The 23,492-nt window shown below is 37.7% G+C and overlaps 1 long non-coding RNA gene across 2 annotated transcripts; it reads right to left on the reverse strand.

The window, feature by feature from the left end:
* Nucleotides 1-838: 838 nt before the first annotated feature.
* Nucleotides 839-23,044, reverse strand: LOC116451066. 2 transcript variants are annotated; one of them, XR_004243081.1, is made up of 3 exons: nt 22,673-23,044; nt 6,770-6,978; nt 839-5,815 (listed from the first exon to the last, which is right to left on the reverse strand). It is a non-coding gene; the product is annotated as an uncharacterized LOC116451066 (long non-coding RNA). The 2 variants fall into 2 exon arrangements; XR_004243079.1 differs by having other exon boundaries at nt 839-6,978.
* Between the last annotated feature and the right edge of the window lie 448 nt (nt 23,045-23,492).

Here is a 23,492-nt window from a genome sequence, read left to right on the forward strand (position 1 = left end):
TAGGATGTTTTTCCTTGAGAGTTCCTTTAGCAGTGTTAGACAGGAGGCCAAGATTCTGATAATGTTCACCATGACTTGGTAGAGAAGATGGAGCAGATAGAAATGTTCATTGATATATGAGACAAGAAACGCTGCCTCAAGCATGCCACTGAGATGACAAAAGACAGAGCAGTTGAATGATTTTGGTGTTTTTCAAGCTCATTGCCAGATGGAGAGAATAATACTGAGATCAAAGGGCTTTTGAATATTACCAGTCCAGCACTGAATAAAATTGTCCTTAACAGAAAGAGGTCTAGAGGGAGGTAAGTTGGAAAGTAACCAAAGTCTCGAGTTTGTAAAGCAAGGAGCACACTGCCAGAAATAATCTTTGTTTTTAATTTCTCACATAACTCAAGAGTACAAAATTGAGACACTGTGCTTACTGCCAAATGGTTTACATTTTATCATATAGAATATATTGTATATTTTTTACTTAGAATATTCTGCATATAATGCAAGGAAAGTGAGCTTTTATATGTTTTAAAAATCTGATGTTAAAATATATGTCCTACATAACCGCCTCTTTTTTGTGCCTTAAGTAAATATAGCTCTTAAGATATAACATGTTCTGGTTTCCAGAATACTATTGATTTTTTTAAAATTGAAAACACAGGATGATGCCCTTGAAAAAGCTCATACTGCAATAAAAAAAAAGTGGAAAGGACAAACAGGACCTTGATAATAATATCAAGGCATAAGCATAATAAAAATTATTTTAATAGAAAATGAGTTTGTTTCTTACATAGATGATAATTTCTTTTTCAGTATGATAGAATAAAACAATGGTCTTTAAAAAATCTGAAGAGAGAACTCAATTTATTAACATAAAATAAAATATTACAATACATTAAATTAAAATGAATAGTTGAGGTGAATATGTTAAAGACATTATATCACTGACTCGCAGATAATAGTCCAATTTGCAATTAGTTCCCCTTGGGCCAATCTGCTTGATAGTCAAAACCACATACACCTATGAATGTATTTATGGGATAACAATATGCCTCCTAATATTATCTTAAAATGGATCAATACAAATTAATGTCATTCCTTCGCCATGAGTTGTACAAGTCTTTGAAGCATGTTCTAGCTCCTGTTAAGAGTGCACATAAACACTCCAAAGAGTCAATGCATTTTCATGGTCAATGTCATAAATCCTTATGTGGTGACCTGGTTATTTCTGTTCTTTCCATGGCTTATTTGAGTTTCCTCATGTTTTCATAGGGACACTGGAAGACCAGTGCCACATCCCTTGCTCTGAAGCCTATCTGTTCAACTTGGGTGATCACAGGGTCATGCTTGCACCACCACTGCCATTGGAGCATCTGCACAACCATGGGAACACACATGATTTTCCACCACACCAAGGTCAAGCATTCGCTATATGTTTTTGTTTTCTTGTTTTGGGAGAGTTTTATCGTTGTGTCTAATATCAGTGCATTACTTTTGAACTTGAGCAGCTTACTGTTAAGTGTCATGGGTAGATCACAGAAAAGTCACTAAGTCAGAGTTATTTATATAATAAATGTGTACACAGGAGGGGCAGATAGGCATAGAACAGTATAAGCAAACAAAGCCATGTGCAGGCAAGGTGAGGTGCATGCATAACACAGCAGGTTTCACTGGAAAAGAGGTAGAGTCCCCAGTGGTGATAAACATGAAGAAATACTGCATGTTTTCTCACTTGTATGGTCTTGGACCCCAAATGAATCATCACTAGATCAGGTTGGTTTGTTTATTTAATTTTTATGTCCAAGCAGACAAAATAGAGAGGGCAGATGTTTAGAACAAAGAAAGAATGGTTGAAAATGCCAGGCTAATGCATTGTTCATGAAAGGGGAGTGAAAGCAGTCCTAAAGACAGATATTACTGGATGTTCTGCACACAGTCACACTGATAATTGTGATACTGATTGGTGGGCAGCCATCAAACTCAATATGAGGTTATTTACTGGTTGGTGGCTGTTTGCTCATAAATAGCATCCTTCTTCTGAAACTTCCTTGAAACACCTCACAGGGCAGGAATGTCTATAGTCCATTCTATAGAGAGGAAAATGAAGGTATGGAGCCATGAAGTGACTAGTCCAAGGCTGTGGACTGTGCTGAAAAGGCCCAGGAAAAGATGCAGATCAGCTGGGTCCTGATTCAGCCTTTGACCCTCAGATGATTTTTCTTTTTAAAAATATTGTATCAAGATTAAATCAAGCCAAATTATTTACCAGTGCTTTATATTGCAAGTAATCGTTATATCTTATTTCTTGGAGACTTCCACATGGACAAGCCCACTGTACAGTTTGTCAGAGAGCTGGCACATGAGCTGGGTTACTGAGAAAAGCCTTTTAAAAAACAGCACCAAGGATATAGTGGTGTGGTTTTATAGTCAGCATCCCTTTTGTAGCTTACTTCTCCATCCCTTATGTGCAGTGATGCCAATTCAGGAAACACTATTCCTCTTCTTGGGTTTGCTGTCTCAGGGATGTCCCTTCTCTGGTTTTATTGTAGTTCCATTGCCAAGTTTGCTCCACCAAAAGCCTTACAGCAAAGTGGTGTTGCTGAGCAGCTGCTCTGTGCCCAAAAGCCCTGCTTAAAGAAAAAGTAACAAAATAATTTCTGCTGGGCCAGCTTCCCCCTTGGGCCCAGTTGCACACCGGGTCTTGATTTGTCTGACGATGGGGTAAAACAGTTCATAGGAAGCCACCAGAGTCCTTCAGCAGCGAGCCAGAGCACCTCGATCCTTCACTGCTCTCATGTATGGTCAAAAAGTGTGTGTTTGCCACAGTTTGCAAGGACAGGAAAACTGTCTACCGGAGCTTGAGTCCTTGCTGAGCCTTGAAGCCACCTCTGGTCAGGGAGCCAAATAGGAAAGAAAAGTTTGACATTCAGGGTCCCACCTCAAGTCATGAGAAAGCAGGCGGAGCCTACCCACACTTGAGCCATGAATGATAACAGGGAATTTGTTTTCTTTTATTTATTCCACCTACCAGCCCATCTTTCAAAGAAGGAGGACGGAAGTGGTACAAAATTTTAATTCTCTGGGTCTATGATCCCAGCCCCAGAGCATAATGTCTGCAAGGAATGTCCCATAGATTAAGAAACACCTAGAATTAACCAATTTGTTTTGCACATATTCCAGATGCTTTATACACCATTTGTTTTTTACAATTATTCAGTGTGAATCTGCAGATACATGAAAATTGATGTACAACCAGGAGACATGGAAAAGCACCTGAAAAATGTAAGATGCACAATATTGCAGGGGAGTCTGTACTGTGTAACAGAGCAGAAATCCCTGGTGTATTACTGAGCTAGTACTGTTAACTGCAGTTGGTGGCATGTTGCGTTTAGGCTAATTAGCTGGAAAGCAGTTATGCTGTTTCAAAACCTTACCTAGTGTTTCTTCATGGTGCTATTATGTGCCTGTGAACATGTTGGCTCAAATATCAACCACTGCATAGCATCAGCTAGATTTGCTCCTAAATATGTTGGGTTTTATAATTTTTTTAAAATACAGTGTCCTTGTGCTGAACACTTCATGGAACATTCAAATAAGAAGCTGTATTGAATTCTATCAGGAATGATTCATTATCTCATAATATAGGTACGGAATACTTCGAACAAATAGTATCAGTAATTATTTCTGGTGAAAGATTAGGGGTTTATCACTGTGTGATAATGAGAATGCTAAGAAGCAAGCTTTATTTTTTTGGAAAAAAATGTGCAGTTTTTTGTTAGAAAGCTGGGGCAAGAAGGAAGGAGGGGACATTCAGAGGTTTATCACTGTGTAATAATGAGAATGCTAAGAAGCAAGATTTTAGTTTTTTGGAAAAAAATGTGCAGTTTTTTTGTTAGAAAGCTGGGGCAAGAAGGAAGGAGGGGACATTCAGACATTGAAATATGCTACATTGGTTTTATATCTTAGTTTATTGCTGTTTAGCTATCAATTGGCAGGCTCCTGTGCTTGCCATGGGCCTTGCTTGCCCAGATGTGTATTAGATCTCAATGTTCATCAGCAGGCAGTTCTTGCTTTCGCTCCTTGCTGTAGTGTTGTTCCTGGGAATATTTTGATAACAGCAGTGGTGATGGGCCTGGGCTGGCAGGTTGCCAGGGCATTGCTGCTGGTTCTGTGCTGCTGTCCTGGACAGGCTGGAACTCCAGTGTGAACTTGAGTCGAAGAGACCATCCCCTGTGGATGAGACACTCTGCATCTGCGGTTGCGTCTGTGTTGCAGCAGGGGTACCTCTGAAGGGGCTGTGGCCCAAGCAGAAGTCCATGCAGGAGAAGGTACGCTTGGAAGCATCTGTGGTTGTGGATGATCCATGCTGAAGCAGGTGCAGCTTGTAGCACAAGTGGCTGTGCATGAGGTCGTGCTGGAGCACCTCAAAGCGTGTGGCCATGGGTAAGCCCACGACAGAGCAGGAACACCCCTGGAGAGACTGCATCCAAGGGTGAGGCCAGGTTGGAGCAGGTTTACTTCTGAAAGGATTGTGGCTGTGGGTAAGGCCATGCTGGAGCAGGTCTATTTCTGAAGGCATTGGCCCCTGGAGAAGGCCCTGCTGGAACAGGTGCACCTCAAAGGGATGGTGGCTGTGGATAAGGCTATGCCAGAGCAGGTACACCCCTGAAGAGACTGTGTCTCACAGACAAGGCTCCACATGGTGCAGCTGCCCCCTGAGGGACTACAGTCTTTGCACATCCAACTCAGATTATCCAGCTAGGAGAGCTTTTGTTTCAAGGTGCTATAGAGCTGAAAATCTTGTTTGTTTTTACACAAAATTTCTGGGTTTTTTAAACAATAAATTTTCCCTGCCCTTCCTGTTCATTGCAGCCTTTCCTGAATTCTTCTTCAACCCCAAATAAATATTTGAATCACTGCAATTCTTTAATGGCTTCCATTGACTTTTGGCCCCAAGATGAAGGACAAAGGGATGGACTTACATCATCTCAACGATTTGGGTGGAAGCAAGTAAGCAGGGACTTCTGGGTCACCTTTCAGGTCAGAAGCACACCAGTACCAGCTGTACCTCAAATGGGACTGTGAGCATCTGGGAGGTACTATCACATCTGTGCTCCTGCCTGTCAGCTACTTAGACTTTATTCTATTATGCACGTCCTGTGTTCTTCAGCCCTGGGACAATTTTCAAAAGTCAGCAGCAGAATTCGTGGTTACTGCCTAATGGGTAAATCTGGATTGCATTTGTAACAGTACTTTCACATTAAAACTTTTATCTAGAAAGAATGACAGTTGGTATTTGCTGTGAACTTGGAGAGGATGGATGATTCTTCCTTCATGACATCCACCTATTATGTCCAATCTTATAGGAAGCTAGATAGAATTATAGATGCAATAGTAAGGGATGCTTTTTTAATAAATTAAAGTAATTTGCATAAAATTAGTTTGTGGGCAATGTATTGTAGGTGACTCTGAGTGGTTTTTGACTAGGTAACATGAAAATAGTTATTAATAAAATTCAAATAATCGTTTCATATCTTCCCTGATAAAATATCTGTCTTCTAGAAAAGCCAAGCTGAAATATGGATAGACATACATGCTGGTTATATGGTATGATTATATGGTCATTCTATGGGTATTCTATTACAGGAACATCACTGATTAAAGTACTGACTCAATTTTATTTTGATATCCTTATATTATTAGGTCAGTTAATGGTACAAACACCAAGGAGTCACCTTCTTCTCATCATATCGGTCTTATTGTCCTCATGGGATATTAAATTTAAGGCGGAGTCTGTAATGTCTGCGGGGTTTCATCGTATGACCTACAAATACAAAAACAGAATCTATAAAATGTATAAATGACAGTTATGTTTATCTTCTAGCTAATTGGAAATAATTATGTGAATTAGTATGAATACATTATTCTTTTCCTCTGTTGAAATGTGACCTTTGATCTTTGGTAACTACTCCCACGTGAACAGCGCAGTGCAAACATCAGAGGATGGTGTAAAGTTTCTCCCTCCTGCTGCTCTGCAAAGCCCCTTATTTGCCTGCACAAATATTTTTTGAATGTTTCATATATTTGCTCTGGCATGCATTTTGCATATTTTTGCTAGCAATTTGACTCCTTATCTGTATGCTTTAGCAAACATATTCAGAGCTTGTTTAGAGCAGGTAAACAGGTGGAAAACCACTAACCTTAAACCACTTTATACCAAATTGCTGTGCGTGGTCCTAGCTCCTCAGCATCAGCACATCTGAGCAGACCTCAGGGCTTTACTGTGATCGCCTGCTTGGCGCAGATACGTCTGCCTGCTGCAGATGTACAGGTGTGGGACTGCCCAAGCCCACCAGATTAAGCTTGATCCAGTTCCCAAATTCTTGCTCCTTCTCACAGCCTCAATCTCAATGGTTTTCAAGCTGTATAGATCATCTTTCCAAAGACGAATTTGATTTGAATCACACTGGCATATTTTTGGCAAGGGTTCAGAACCTCATCAATCTTTATCAAGCATGAGAAAGAGCCACTTATCCAGACAAAATGACAGCCACCTATATGTGCTTTGCTGCCTTAGCTGATTGCTGGGCGGTCACTTTGGGCGGTCACTTTGGGCAGTCACTTTGCGCAGTCACTTAGGTCCAAGGGATACAAAAGCACTTCCCTCTCTCTCAGCTAAAAACTTTTCCCAAAACACAGAGCACACTCTCACTCCAGTAGCAGACATTAGGATCTCTCTCATTCTCAGTTACCAGTGAGACACCATCAACATGATTACCTTTTTTTACCTTTACAGTGATACCCCAGCATCAGTCTTCTCAGAAACCTCCTCCACGTAAATGCATTTAGTTTGCTCCCTCTGGTATGCTTCAAAATAGAGAAATGTGTGTATCCAATGCAAAAGCCAAATCAGTACAAGAAGTCTTCTTTGGCTTCTTAAGAATCACAACATTAGTAGAATGTAAAGAAAAAACACAGGCATTTCCCCTGGGGAGAAATAAAGACAGAGGAGCCACACGTGAGCCCAGTACTCATGTTGCCTAATGCAACTTTGGAAAATGATTAGACAGGCACAACACTCAAATGTGAGAAGAATGGCATATTTTTTTTTTAATTGTCAAATACAAAAAATGTAAAAGATGCTTTAAATTTAATCTAATTAACTTTTTTGGAGGTGGTGTATTGGAAGCACAGATTTATTTTAGTTCCAGTGGAAAAAAAGCATTATGTCAGTTTTACTTAGAAAGACACTCCTTAATTTATCATACCATAACCAAATTAAGCTTGAGAACTACTAATCAGTAGGTGTCTATTATACAGCAAAGCATTAGCCTTAGCATGCACAATGCCTTCGGCATTCAACAGGGCATATACTGGAAATAAGAATTCCTTTGTCATTTGGCCAGGGAAGCAATGATCTTCATAGTTCATGATTTGTATAATAATCAGTTAAAATAAGGTGTGTCATGGGCAAAAGCTCAGGAAAAATTAAAGTTCTGGTTCTTATTTAGCACCTTTAACTGCTTAAATACTTGCAAATTCCTGAAAACACTGACAGCCTATTCATATAACAGAGTTTCTCTTTCTGCAGTGGGTCTGCTCCCTCCTCTCTCCTACAAAATACGCAGCTTCTAAAGAAAACTGGAAACCTCCAGTCACACTTAGTTTACAAAATTCCTCACATTCCGATTTTTTTTCTAATTCCATGTATGCACATATGAACATGTTCACAGGTTTATGCACAACATTAACTCCTTGGTCCTATTTCCACTCTAGCACGACAAACAGGTCAGATCTGTGAGCCAGACATGTCCAGTGAGCTCTAGCTCACCTTTGGATACCCTCAGGAGGCACCATGGCCCTGAGGGAGCTCTCTGTTCCCTCTTCCTGTCCCTCCTTTCCCTTTTTTCCACAGGAAGAAGTGATACATGTGCTATGGACAACATTATTTGCAAATTGTGCCATCTTGTTACACTGCTTTATATGCTGCTTATTTAGAGCTATTTACACTAAATAAAGTATAAGCTATTACAAACACTACTTATTTAGTGCTTACTTAATCCCCACCCATATGAGTGGAGTTACTGGGCATGCAGGCTATGATAGTCCACATGCATTTGAGTTCAAGGTCAGGTAACTTATTCTTAATTTCCTTACACAGTATTTGCTACAAATTACAACAGCATTTTGCTATTAGATAATAGCAAAAAAGGCTTCACTAGTGGTATGACACCAAATGATAGAGACTACTCATACACTTTTTTTCCATGTCATCATTTTACTGAACAAAAATGTACTAATAATTGACATAGAATAGCTAATAGATCAAATTTCAGACCATCATTCATATGCTTTCTTCACAAGATACTGCATTTAACCATTGGGGATTAATCCATATTAACACCCTCCATGAAAGCTAGGAAGTCTCATGATTGCTCTGATTAAAACTGTCTTAAGCATTTGCAAGTCTCATATAACACACAAGACCCAAAATAGAAATGATCTCACAACTGAGAGTTTAAAGTATTTAAAGCTTTTATTTATTTCAAATAACATTATTTCTCCATCCATGCCAAGGCTGTATTTCTTAGGATGAACCCCTGGTCTAATGGATCAAGACAGTCTCATGGACCCCTTCCTGAGATCCCAGGTAACTTCTACTTCCTCTTCCAAGCTGATCTCACTTACAGAAGTTGTTCTGATGACATCATGAAGAATTGTTTTGAACGTGCTGTTTTCTGTAGCACTTCAAGAAAACTGTACTCTTGCCTAAAGCCCAGATGTAACACCATGAGGAGAACACTCACATAAACACAAATGCAAAATGGCAGGAAGAGTAAACTATTATCATTTGAATTCTTCTACATCATATTGTTGAACTGAAAAAAAAAACTTAAAGGCATATTCTGCTCAGAAAGTGCCAGAAAGTGCCATCCAAAATATAGTAATACAGTAATAAAATATTTTTCCAATTATGTAGCTCATACATTGGAACTGAGGAAGTAATTAATTCATTGATTCATTTAAAAAGAGGTAACTTTGTGGTCTTCTAATCTGATGCAAATAGCCAAGATCATGTGCAAACTGAAAAAAGGGGAGAATCACACCTGGAATCAGAATTATCTGAAAATATCTTATTTGATTTACTACAGCTTTACTTTTACTCTGCTAAAAATTCATACAAATCTTTCATTGGTATCAAAAGTATTCAGTGCATTTACATTTCCACACATATTCCATCTTCCTGAAAGGCTGAATCCTGCAAAGCCACAAAACACAGAAACAGTTTCTGTTTACCTATTCATGGGAGTTATAACCACACAATAAAGTTAATTGACTAAAATGTTGTTTTTATGGAGGGAAAGAGGATACTTGGCTAATGACCTTAAAGAGAAAGCCAGTCTTTGGTGGCCTGTGGTTATGCCAGAGCATCCTGTCCAGTGACCCAGTCAGCCTCTCTCCATGCAGTGATAGCCCTTAATAAGTGGATGTGATATTTCGTGACAGGTTTAATACATTGGACAAGACACAACATTAATAGCACAACCTTTCTGATCCTAGTAAGAGCTCACATAATCACTCATACATATTTATCTTTCCTCTACTAAAGTATCTGCGTCCCAACTCATGCATAATGACGCCTTCCTTACAAATGCATTTAATTGATTAGTTGATGTTTACAATATTAATAGAAGATGAAATGTTCTTCAGATGTCCTCTTGAGTGAAATTGTTAGTCATTCCTGAGTCAGTTCCAGGAAATTGTATTGTCCTCCAGGAGAATTTTTACTGAGTTTTAATCTCAGCTTTTATAGCCAAATTCAAATATTTATGCAAATTGACTGCTTAGCTTACCTACCTCTTGAAAACTCTAGATGTGGTACATGCTGGTACTTTTCAGTACTGTCAAGACATTTCTAACAGGTAGATATAGAAATACTAGATATAGCAGAGAAGAGAAAAAAATCTTATTTCAAATGAGAGCAAACATAGGCAGGACCAGTGTCCCCACAATCTCAACTCCTGAAAGGAAAAAATTTGTTTAAATACAACATTGATAGCCATTTTAACAAATGGGCTGCTAGTACTGGGAAATAAATTTTATGTTCTCTATAGAGTCCTTGCTCAAATAATTGAGTGAGTCTCCTCAATGTTCCAGCTGTATCATTAAAAGGAAATCCAGGAGAAAAGACTGAACAGAGCACTGCAACAAGAAACAGTATTGTCTCTGCTTGTTTAGCTTCAACTTGGTGCCCAGGACAGAGTTATTGTCTCTACAAAAATGTTGTTGTTTTTCTTTGCTAATCCTCTGTGTAGCTATGACAAGGACAGATGATTGCAATAAATCTTTTGTCTTTTCTTATTTCAGACTAGAGCAGCCTTGATCACAGTTAATGACTCATAAGCAAATAAAGGTAGAGGCCATCTTTAAAAAAAGATCTCTGAAAGTGATTTTTAAAAAATGATGATAGTTGGTGCACTCTTAAATGAGTTATTTTATTGTATGTGGTGTAATGTTTCACACATTTTGGTCATGATCAAAATAAATATTTTTAGTACGTTTCATCATAATGAAGTTAAAACATTGAGCCATCTCTACATTATTGTGCTTTTGCCTATTCACTGAAATTGGTTTTAATTAGAGCTCAGCATGAGCTCAAGGTCTTGGAAACTCCTCTCTGCTTCTAGGTAACAAAATTACATTCACGTATAATCTGCAGTTTGTCAAATATCTCATAAAATCTGTGAAATTGTTTTAGATGCTGTAGTGTGTCATACAAAATAGCTGAGCTTAGGTAGTGTCTTCTCTAAAATGTCTACCAGCCAAAAGGTAAACCAGCCTGACAGGTCTCTAGGGTGGGGACTTTTTGTGAATAATTAGCCTTGAGCAATGAAACTCCAGAGCCACACCTGGGCTGAATCTTTGATCTGTCTTTATACAGCTAGAACCAAGTTAGAGAGTTTATGCATTATCTTGATGTTGCAGGTGATAAAATCTTTACTCTTGCATACATACTGCAACAAATATACTTGTGTGTATATGTATACATGTATATCTATATACATGTATATCATATATATATTTATATAGTAAAAATGGATATTAAGGATCACTATTCAATTATGTTTTTTCATTGTTCATTCTGGTATGGCTTAATCACTTTTAGGATTTGTTATTTTTTCCTTTTTCATGTAAAAGATGAGACTCAATGACACATTCTCTCTTGATAGCATCAGAACAATATGTACAACAATCAGTGTGCTGACAGAGCAGAATCTTTACCTGACCTATTTAGTAGGCACAGTTGTCAAAGGCTGTAAAATAAACCAATCATTTACAACATAGTTTGGTTTTTTTACACATAATACCCATTTTTTCATACAAGTTTTATTAAATAACAGAAAGAGTCAAATTGTCTCGTGTCTGATCTGGCTGCATATGGTCTTTATTGGACAGTCTACAAGAAGTGTGAACACAATGATAACCAGTTTGTCCTCCATTTTAATCCTTGATGCACTTCCAGCTCTACCTGTGGCTTTGGGCAAATCCCTGAACTTCTCTGTCTCTCTTACACATGCAATAAGGACTATAATAATAATGAATTAATTGGTTATTTGTTTGCCATTCTGAGGATTGTTAGCTACATTCTTCTCTTGTTTATACTAATGTAATATCCCAAATGAATGAATTTGTTACTGTAATTTAGAAAAATTCAAACACAGATTGTAGCCTCATGCTTAATGTTGTACATCTTTTATATCATTAGGTTCTGCAAATACAGATGGGAACTGCCCGTGTTTTGAAAACTGTCAAGAATAAAAGACTTTGCTTCTTCTGCCCTGTGTAGCTATAATTGTTTCTGATTAAAAAAAATAATAACTGTGCATTCAGCTAATCAACTAGACTCAACACATTGTTGTGAGTGTTAAATCTTTGCTATCTGTAGTCCTTCAATAAAATCAACATGTGTCTGTATGGCTGGGCTGTTGAACTTGTTTTAGTCACACTCCTCACATAAATATTTACTGAACTGATGTGGTTGATACCACTAAGAAGTAACCATCTGACTAGTGGACAAAACATCAGGAAAGTACCTCTGAATTGTAGTTCTTTCATATGTTATGGAGTGTTGAAGTCAGGCTAATTTGAACACTCAAAGAGAAATTCAAGATGAGGGCACTTTATTTTCATCTTGTTTTCAATATTGATACATTAAAAGAGTAATGTTTGTTACATATTCTGACAATTTATTGAAATTAATCTATTTTAAAAGAAAATATTTATCAGCTAGATTAATTCAGAATAATAAATAACCCTTCCCTTCTATATTTTGCAGGAGTTTTAATCAAGTAAGTGCTTTACAGGCAGGAAGAAACCGCCTTTTAGCAATGCTGTCTGAGTATTTTGTAATGACCGTATTATAATGCCTCTGATGAAAATACACTAATGTCTTTCCTTATAGAAAAACCAGAGTGGCATATATTCCTATTTTCAGGTAAAAATCATGAACATGAATGTATTTCTCTTCAACTAAACTTTTACGTGGCTCTAGCAGAAACACAGCATGGTTTATTCTCTGATGTCAACTATAGAGAGTTCCATACTAGGCTTAGGTTAAATGTCTAAAAAGGGATTAAAAGAATAATAATGCTGCTTTAACACATTAACTTTCACTTTTGTTTAATAGATAGTTTCTAAATTAATTTAATTGTTCTGCCCATTTTTATCTCCAAAAAAAAAAAAAAAAAAAACCCAAAACAAAAGGCACTACTCTGATGACCAAAAACCCCTGATTTTCTGATCCCATTGATGCTGGGACACCCTGAATGGAAGACTTTCCCTATTTTTAGACTTCAAGAAAGCCGTGAATCCTTCTTCTTGCACCCTCTCCTCAGCAATGATGGCTCCACCAAATGGACTCTCAGGTTTGGGACTTGTCAAGTAAAAGTTGAGCCAGGAGGACACCCTGGGTGGGACCCTGGATTTACATTCTCTCATCACCCAGGTTTGTTTTTGTGCTCAGACTCGTGGCTGATTCTCTGAGAAAGTCCAACAAATCTCACATCTAATTGAGGTTTTAGTCAAAACCTCAAATAGCATTGGTTAGCAATGTTTACAGTGCTGTGGTTTCAACTACAGGCTGAGTAAACAAATATTTAACGGGCAATAAAATTTTTAAGATCCTTGAAAAGCAGGGGAATGTGGTTTTGCTTGGCTGCATGCTGTGTCTCATGCTGAGATACCAAGCAAAATGTCCACTATGTGGTTTCTTTTTAAGACCGACGCAAGATGGTTTTGGTAAGCTGTTATGGGGCTAAAATTCACTTAATTTGGCATTTTAGTTCAGGACTCATATACAAGCACTCTAAAAATTTTGCTAACAGCGTTGATGGCAACAGAACTGGAGGACCAGGTGATTTTTCCAGCATGTAGCTCAGCGGTAGAGTGGTACCCAGTCTCCTCATTAGCCTTATTTCCAATCACACTTTACAGCTCTTCTTATAGTCCTCTGTCCTGCTGTGGGTGTGTTGTGCTTCCCTATATCTCAAGTACGGTTTCAAAAGCTGTGACTCCAGCATGAACTTTTCACTTGCATGCTTAAAGAATCACTTTTTCTTTCTGTTTTTCCTTCCCCCTCATTTGCCCTGTTCTGCCTAATCCCAGACTACAACATTCTGTGTTAGTATGACACATGCTCCAGAGAGAATCCTGAACAAAACACAATTCCTGCTTTGTTATGTGTTTGAGAATGATGGTGTCCATCCGCAAAAAAATCCCAATGGGAAAAGATGAGAAACCTCCATAATCTATAAAGAACAAGATAGCAGGTGTAAGAATTTCTTCTCCCCTCAGATTTCTCACAGAGTCAGCAAGACTGGGCCCACATTTGGCTGCTGTAATTCACGGTTGGGTGCATTAGCCAACATCCACTTTGGTTGACATTACCACGCTGGGCTGTGAACTGCCATGCCTGAGGAACTGGTTCACATCCACTTCTGTGACCCAAACGCAATCAGAAAGGTGGGGCAGGCATCCCTAGTGTTATCCTTCTAAGATGTCTCAGCACCTTTTTTTTTTTTTTTTTGTAGCAGATGGTGCTTGTAATTATAGAAATGGCCAAAAAATAGACACCACAATAGGAGTGAGAAAATACGGGAAAAGAGATTAAGGTTTCAGGCTTCAATGTAAACTTTACCTTTTACTCTAAATAAAACAGAACTAGTTAAACAAGTTAAGCTGTTACTTTGTCCCAGCTGGTTTTTCTGTCAGAGTGTGAAATAAGATTCTCTTTAAAAAGGGCAGACTGTACCTCCCTCACTGTGGTTAGCTAGGCCACACTTCATGGCTCTTCTTTACATATTCCCTTTGGTGTAATGCTGTGATCAGCTCTATAAAGAAGCAGGCAGAGCTGATTGTCAAGCTCTGCTGATGTCTGCAGATGAAGGCTTCTGAACACTCACAGGAGGCTCACGTTTCACCTCTGTGGTGGTAAAAGCTATTCAAGCTTGCCAACTGAAATATTTGTGGCGTTTTATTTCCTTAGCTGGTTATCACCTTCAGACAGTAAATGCAGCATGTTGGTCACCCGAGTTAGTTAAAATTAGAAATATTTTTATATTTGTTTGAAAATGTGTCTTTTACATACGTATTTTGTATATAACAACATACATGTGATACACGGGCAATACACGTGAATAAAAATCAGAAATATTATAAGATTTCCTGCATTGTTAAATAATGCCCACCTGAAAAAAAAAAAAAAGAATCTGCTTCGATTGGTGAGCAAGAATGATTTGTTCCAGAAGTATTTCATGCACTTTTTTCATGAACAGGAAAGATTTCTTCCGGAAATATTTCTATGCAGTCAGGCGAACAAAAGGTCTTTGTTGTTAATACCATTTTATTGGGCTATTTAAGACTGATAAGTAGATTGTATACTAACACTCCTCCCACTCTGTTCCTCAGGGTAAACTCAATCTCCAAGTTTTCACTAGGAAAGCACACAGATCCACAGCCAGATTTGTCCTAGCCCACCTGAGGTGCCAGAGCAAGGCTCGAGGTACATTAGCTGCTCTGTCACCTAATTGTTTAGTGTTGCTCAGTCGTAGGAGGAATAAAGTTTTACATTGCATGTGCAGAGGGCTAGAAACTCTGGAGAGAGGGCTAGGAAAAAACAGAGAGCCCTCAGCAAAACACACAAAGCTGCTTCTCTTGTCAGTATGATTCCAGCTTCTCTAAAAGTTAAAGTTCACAGAAATAACAAGCAAGGTATGTAGTTATTTTTGAAAGAATGGGTACTATAGATAGCAGAATGATCATATCCCTTCAGAAAACAAATAAAAATTCAGAGTTTCTACAAATGCAAAAATTATGATACTGTAACTTTTTTATTGTATTTGGGATTGTGCATGTAGTTCACAAGTGTGGATTTTTTCTCGATATAACAGACGCAGAAGCCCATCAAATTCTCTGTGCTTTTCTTGAAAGCTGGCAATTTAAACTGGCAATAAAAACATGATGAAATGCTTTATTCTCTTTCTGTTGCTAAGTAGATAATGGATGTAAAAACAAGCTCACAGTTGCAGTCCTTTGTGTAGTGTTCTCACTGCTTCATACATTTTTTCATGGTATAGTCAATGATAATATTAATTATTGAGAATATATGTTTGTTCTTTAGTATATAGAATCATTTCAATACAATTTTTTGTTGTATTAGAGATTGCTGGTCAAAGTTTTTTTACGTAAACTTGAAAGTAATCAATTAAGCTTGCATTTACTGCAGGAAACACGACAGTTTCTTTTATGTTTAGTTATTACTTCCTTCCAGGTATTCAAAAGATAAACATGCCTGTCAAAAATTGATTTTAGTGTTTGTCTGGTTACAGTCCAATGGTATTTCAGTCCTTATCTGTTGTTTGATTACTCTTTATTAGCCCTTAAGAATTTGTTTCTCAGCTGAGTCTCCTGGGACAGTTCTGAGGCTTGAGGTGCTGTCTCTTATTTCCAGTCATATTGCTAAATAAAAGATTTGTTCTCCAAATGTTACAGCACATCCACTACAAACTGAAGCCAAAAATGGTAGGTGGCACAAACATGATCAAAGACAAAGCCTCTCAAGGGGTGACAAAGTTTAGAATAGAATAGAATAGAATAGAATAGAATAGAATAGAATAGAATAGAATAGTTCAGCTGGAGGGGACCTACATGGATCATCTGGTCCAGCTGCCTGACCACTTCAGGGCTGACCAGAAGATAAAGTGTATTGTTAAGGTCATTGTCCCAACGTTTCTAACACACTGTCAGGTTTGGGACATCAACCACCTCCCCAGAAAGCCTATTTCAGGGTTTGATTACCTTCTCAGTAAAGAAATACTTCCTGACATCCAGTTGGAACCATCCCTGATGCAGCTTTGAACATTATCTGACAAGATCATAAACTCTTAATGTGTTGTATCATATATTTAATATTTCATTTAATTATGGTCAACAAAGATGGTTTATTCCCATGCAAGAAATTACTCTTAGGAAAGAGTTAATTATGTGCAATATTTTATAACACATTTTATATGAACAATAGTGGCTACTTTTGACCTTACTTTTAGTATAATTAGTCAGAATAATGCATAATGAACAATTCTGAGCCAACCAGGACCACTGTTGTTCACACTTACTTTATAATCATGATCATGTGGTATGTCATTGGTCATAGTAGTCATAGTAATTTTTCAGGCAAGAAATGCGTGTAAGGATAAAAAGGAAGTTGTCTCCAGAAAAATTTAACTCCTTTTGCAGTATTCCAAAATATTTTGATTGACACAAAATGACCTCCAGAATAAAGAGCTGTAGCTTAGGTAGTCATTTTTTTACTGTGGAAAGTGTGCAGAAAATAATTACAGTCATAGACACTTGTAATATGAAATATATAATTGCTGCTTCTCACTTTATAAATGACTGTACAAGGAAAGACAGCGGAGAGAGTAATGGAGTAGAGAGTAACTACTTAATGGCACATTCAGTGAACAACTGTAAGAACAGTGGGCCTTGTTTCCTAATTGTTTGCACCTTTTTTCATCTGCATCATACTGCTGATCTTTTTGAAACAGGTCTTGGTAGCACTGATAGTAATGATGTGAACTGAGAAACAAGCCTACTCACTATCCTTTAAAAACATTAATATGCATGATGGAACACACTGGATTGCATGCCAGTTAAGTAGAAAGTAACTTGTCAAGACTATTTTTGGGTGTTTTCTTGGACTGTGTTATTCAGTCAAACCTAAGCCACAGGCAGTATCTTGTTCTCTATTTAAAGACTGCATGCCACAAGCTTCTGCAAAATCTCTGAAGTTCTCCAGAGCTCGTTGATATATTTCTTTGCTATTTACCATATTTACACCCTATCAAACCACATGAAATCTGAAGAAGACAACTTGTCCTTTTCACTGTTTATGTTTTCCTTGTGTGTAACACTTTCATATAACCATTCCCCCAAAGATCATATAAAATCCAACTTAGATCTGAAACGCTTGGTTGTCCTTTGTGCAGTTAAATTAAATCCAGGAGGAATGATTTAGTGATCCAAATCTACCTCCAGGCAGTTTTGCTGACCCTTATTTATCCTTTTTCTTCAAAAATCCAAATGAAAACAATATTATGTATAAACAGTAAATGTATTCCACCTTCAGAAAACTACAAAGACTGAAAACATTTTTTCCGCTTTCTTTTCCTTCCTTTTTTTTCTTTTTTAGAGATATTCAGAGGTGTTGTACTTCTAAACAAGGCTACCAGGTACTGAAAAGAGCAAGGAATGCTCTGATCCCTGCGTAGTGGAATGCTATGAAACCCAAGCTGCAACATGCAAGCTGCTATACAAATGCTAGCAGCGATTTACTAACGTGATTTCCACATACTCAGGTACTGCCACATTCAACCCACATCAACAGATGCAAACACCAAATACACACTCAAGTTTACTACTAGAAAACTTGTATCTATGGAAACAAATTCTTTTTAGTGCTGCCACAGTAAGTTTGCCTTCAGTATTATTCTGCAATACATGTAGTTTTTAAATTTCAGAAAAGGTAATAATTTGACGCAAGTTATGTAAAAAATATTCTGCTTTTGCATTAAAAAAGACTTACTTTTACAAATATGAGTTGGACAATGGTTATCTAAGCAACAAATATGTAGAATAGGTTTTAAGTTTTTGAGGATCACAAGCTAAACTGGATCCAAGGCTTTCAACTGCTGAAGAAAAACAGCCTGTAGGAACAACAAAATTATTATTATCCTGGTAACTCCAATATATAAACAGAAGCACTGTTTGTAAGACCTAGAACCAAACTTTCTAACTTCCTAATCTCTGATAAGGCTTTATTCATGTGGGATGTTTGTAAGATCCTTACACAAGAGATACGGGATTGATCGAAGGCCTGGAAAACTTGGCTATTGATAACAGTTTGACAGAACTTGTATTGCTTAGTCCAAAGAAGAAAAGACCCAGAGGAGAAATCATAACTTGTTCAAAATTGCTGCAGGAAGAGGAGAGTAGAAGAGGAGGAAGGTAATTTCAGGACAAGTGAAACTGTGAGAGGATCCATGGGAGTGTCTCTATATGAAGGCAAAGTGGTCTGAGACAAAACAGAGAAAGACTTTCTTCCATGATATTTATAAGTATCTCCCAGCCCCTCAACGTGGGCAATGTGCCTGCCCAGCTTTGTTTCCCTACCCTCACCTGACCATCCCACCCTAACTGCCAGAGAGGTGGAGTTTTCCAAGGGCACCACTGGCCCCACTTGACATGGCAACAGCTTCCAGTCACTTTTCCTTACCTTGTGCTTTGCTAAAAATTATCTCTTGGTTTTTGAAAAAGAAAAAATTTGCACAGTAACTACAAAATGTTTCTTCCTATTAGAAGATACTAGAAAGAAAATGGTTATTATTCCAAAGGTTTTATAGCTGATTGGATTCCTCTGCCATTTCCACCTTCATTCACACTATTTTTCTTAAATTCAGTCATTAAAAAGAGTAAAAAACATGCTGTTACACCTGAGGTGCAGTACTGCCACAACAGAAGTTGCAGTCAAATGATAAAGGAAAAGGCAATACTTGAAATCTTACACTGTAATTTATATTTGTTTCAGATTCAGAAGGGGAAATATTTGAAGGTGATGTTGCATTCATTTATTTACCCCATCAAGGCTCCTTGATACCCTCCTATATCTGTCTCACGGTTCTCTCGAGACAAAGTAGTTGATGCCTGATAGCATCCTCCCTTTCTTTTCTGGATCTAGGAAAATTCCTACTGAAGTCACAAGAAAAAACCCCTCTGACTTGAGCATGAAGTTAAATTGGACTTTCTTGGGTTTGTGGTATAGTCTTGGACAAGACAGAAACCCTCTGTCCCATAATTAATTTAACTGCATGCTGCCTTTCAATACTCTAACAAGCCAAGTCACTAGTGCATTTGGAGTGTGCAGTTCTTTTACGCTGCATTTCAAGCAATTCAAAGCAAAGTCTTATTTTAGGTGACTATATATATTTATAAAGCTGTGATCATCAGATGTTAGAGGCATATAAAATCTGTAGGATACGCAAGGATATTCCAGAGTTGTTGGGGTTTTTTACTATATTATCTCGAAAATGGAGAACATACTATAAGGACTGGTTAAAAAACAATAATCATTGTTTTAATGATATTTACATTTTTTTCCTTTATAATAACTTTAAAGTTATCATATATGGATGCTGTAATACTGCTTTAAATTAAATTTCTAGAAACTGAAAGTAAGGAAGGATGACTTCTACTTTTGATAAAAGAAAAAATACCTTTCATAAGCTGAAAGCCTTTTCTTCTGATATTCACTAAGTTTTGGACAAAGAAGTTCCAATTTGTAAGAAGATTTACAGGAAAAATAAGTAATTTTATATATATATATATATATGCACTTTTTTTTTCAGCTGAAAGACAGTTTAAGGTAAAGGGAAAGAACTGAGACAATACTTGCTTACTAACACAAGCTGAAGCTTTATGCTATAAAGATCTTATTAATCAGATCAAATAGAACCAGGCTTGATGACCAAAAAGTATCTAATTGTTTTTACAATGTGGACCAGGTCTGTTTGGTTAGGAGGATGTGAGAAAATTGGTTAAGGAAATATTTAATCCTTGTTCCCAGGCACCCGAGGTAAGTATCATAACCAATCCCTGAAATTTAGGTAATGTGGGGAATTGTCTGGGACTCATCTGACTAAATCATGTTTTACTACAGCAACACAAACATATGAGCTTGGGCTTTTTAATAGTCAACAGAGATCTGGCCAATAGTTGATGGATATCTCATCCTAAACTCAATCCCTACATTTGGTCAGATTAATATTGCATTATGTGGCATTGATTGTATTTACTTCCACTGACTACAGATGGTGTCTAGGTGACCCTGGGTTACCTTGTGTGACTAGCTCAGATGTAGACATCTACACCCCAGACATCAAAAATTACAAAAATTAATATTGGTCTTTTGGTACTGCGAACAGTGTTTTCGTAAGGTTCACTCGTATATCAAACAGAGCTAATACAAGTGCACGAGCAAGGCACAGTTTAAAATAGCCAGCTGATTAGGTTATTTCTTGAAATAGGAAAGACTTTGGGACAATCCTTTGTTCTTAATAAGTCAAAACAAGGAATGAAATCAGCATATTTTACATTCTATCAAAGTCTACTAACTATGGGGCTACCATAGTTACTATTCTGATGTGAATGGCCTTTAAAAAAAAAAATTAATTCCCCTTTTCATTCCAGAGTGGTGCAGGACTCATCTGAATATCTCTAATAGTTCACAGGGATGAAAATATTTATTTTGCACATTTCAGTTCCACACCATTTTTCTGCTACAGTGTGTGCCTCCAAAGCATAATTGAACATTGAACACTTTTAATCCAACTGGTAGAATGCATTCACAGAGTGGGGCTTATTTAAAAGGGGTTTTGACTGACTGTAATTTACACATTCATATAGCTTTTTGCTATCTGCTTAACATGGCACACCCTTACCCAGTCCCTTGGCACACTAATTAAACCAGCCTTAGATTGCCCTAGAACTTCTTACCCTTAGACAACAAAGGATAAATTCAGAGATGGACTATCAAATGAACAGGGAATTACATAGGGATATATTTCATTATATTCAGTGGGGATATATATCAGGGGATTCAGTGGTTTACATGCCTGGCAAATTAGCTAAACTAAGATTACCACCAGAATTATTTCATTTTACAACTGCAGTTACCTTAAATTTACACAAAACTTAATTCCTGAAGGTGGCAGTATCCTGGCTAAACCTATACGCAAACTTCAAAGTATGCAAAACCCTAGAATATGACCATGAAATTATAAGTGTTAGTTTAACAGTAGTGCCACATATGACCTTTTAACACATATAACTGGGAGTATGCTCTGTGCTAGCAGTTGTATTTCCCATATTTTTCTCTTGAGCTGTAAAACTTAAAAAGAACATTTTTTTCCACTTAGATGTCTTTTAGCATTTCAAGCTGCTCGTCTTCATTAACTAATGTAAGAATTGCATACAAGAAATTATGCATTCGGAATATTTTTGCCTGGTTCTTGGTTTTGCAAAGGTTATTCTACATAACACAGGGAAAGTAAAAGCAGCCATAACACAGAAGTTTTGTCTTCTCTGTACACCTTAAAACCCTCTTCATAATGTGAAATGAAAACTCTAGCGAGTCTGTATTTGTCTGCAAGGGGCTTTGTTTATTTTTGTTGGGTTTTTTTCCTCCACTTTATTCCTCGTAGTTACTACCTATGCCTGTGTAGACTGACTGGTTACAAAAAAATAAGGGATAAGGGTTTCACCCCCCCATGTCTGTATATATATAGAGGCATGAATCAACCATTTTTACATAAGCAAATTTTTTTTAATTGCCTTTAGTAACACACACAAGAGATCATCATGAAAACATGGGAGAAAAGTTCCATTAAGCTTAAAGATTATGGGATAAAATTTTTCTTTGGCTAGACTCATATCAGAAAAAGCCTAGAAGAGTTACACATTGCTGTTGCAAAGTCTCTGGGATAGCCAGAGGGAAATTCACTCTGTCCCCAGAGAAAGACAAGCTCTACTTCACCCCCATCTACTCAGAAAAAACAGGCTTTTCAGAGAGGGTGAGTCCAGGCTTTCACATTTGGGTAAGCAGGGCAAACCACCCCATGCAGGATGGCATTGCTCTGTCAAGGTAAAGCAATATGTGGGCACATTCCCTCATGCTTCCTCCTGGAAGAATTTACATCATTCCTTAGTAATGGCTACACCTAAATGTTGCAAACTACCCCCTAGTTCTTCTTGGCCATTTTCTGGTATGCAAAGCATATTTTCCAGTCTGACAGGACTTTCTCCCTGCTGGAGCACAGGCTTTTGGTTGTCAGGTTCCTGGAGCAGAAACCTTCAGACAGTGTTCTGTATTTGGGTTTCTGCTCCAGGAACCTGACGGCTGAAGAGAGTGGCCTGGATTCCCTGCACCTCTCCCAGCGTGCTGCTCCCTCAGAGGCACCCAGCAGCCATCCAGCTCCATAAAGCACATACCATTTCATTAGAAAAAAAAAGCACTTAGGAGAAAACGTCTTAAAAAATGTTGAAATAGTATGAATAATACTTAGCTTACCTGCTTGTCATGGGTTTTTCCACATCAAAATCCTTTAGAGGGTTTGTCTCTGTCTTGCTCAGTCTTACATCTCTCAGTGATGAGATGGGTAAAATGCCTTTTCTGTCATGTCAGAAGCAAGATTCACCACATTTTCAGCTTCTCCATCTTCTAACACTTCCCAAACCTGACCAAACTAGTCTAAGCTAGTCCTACAGGGCAATACTTCAAAAGGGTTTTTTTCTGCTTAATTTTAGTATTGCAATTTACCCTCATTATTTTTAGTTCCTGCAGAAAACATTCCCTGCGTTAACAGATAAGTGAGGAGGACTTAAACCATCAGCTCTGTAAAAATGTGTATATAACCTCAGTAAAGTCGGGATAGTTGCTATTGAATGTGCTCTGCAATATTAGCACAGGTGAAATGACACTGGCGCTGTTATTTGTGCTGGGAAGTTTGTGATGCAGGATTTCACTCCAAAAATTTTTTTTGTCAGTTCTCTCTGGCAAAAATGCAGCTGATAGAGATCCACTGCATTACCTCTGGCCCCAGTCAAGGTAAAATTCTGCCAAAGCAGAATTAGCTCATCCGTTGTGTGGTTTCACGACTGTCAGTATTATACCTGTGGTTTTGTTTTCACCTCGGCCACTCTGCCCTCCAGACGTGCTTGGAGATGGAGATATGAAGACAACATGTTGGAGTTTATAGCAAAGAAAACTGGAGTAGCTGAGTGCCATTACCTCAGCTGATTGTTATTGACCTGCCATTCTTAATAATTACTAGCATAAAAATAATTATTTCAAGGAGAAATATATATAACAAAGAGCAAAATTAAACTGA

This window comes from Corvus moneduloides, chromosome 1 (genome assembly GCF_009650955.1).
Source record: "Corvus moneduloides isolate bCorMon1 chromosome 1, bCorMon1.pri, whole genome shotgun sequence".
NCBI classification, from domain to species: Eukaryota; Metazoa; Chordata; class Aves; order Passeriformes; family Corvidae; genus Corvus; species Corvus moneduloides.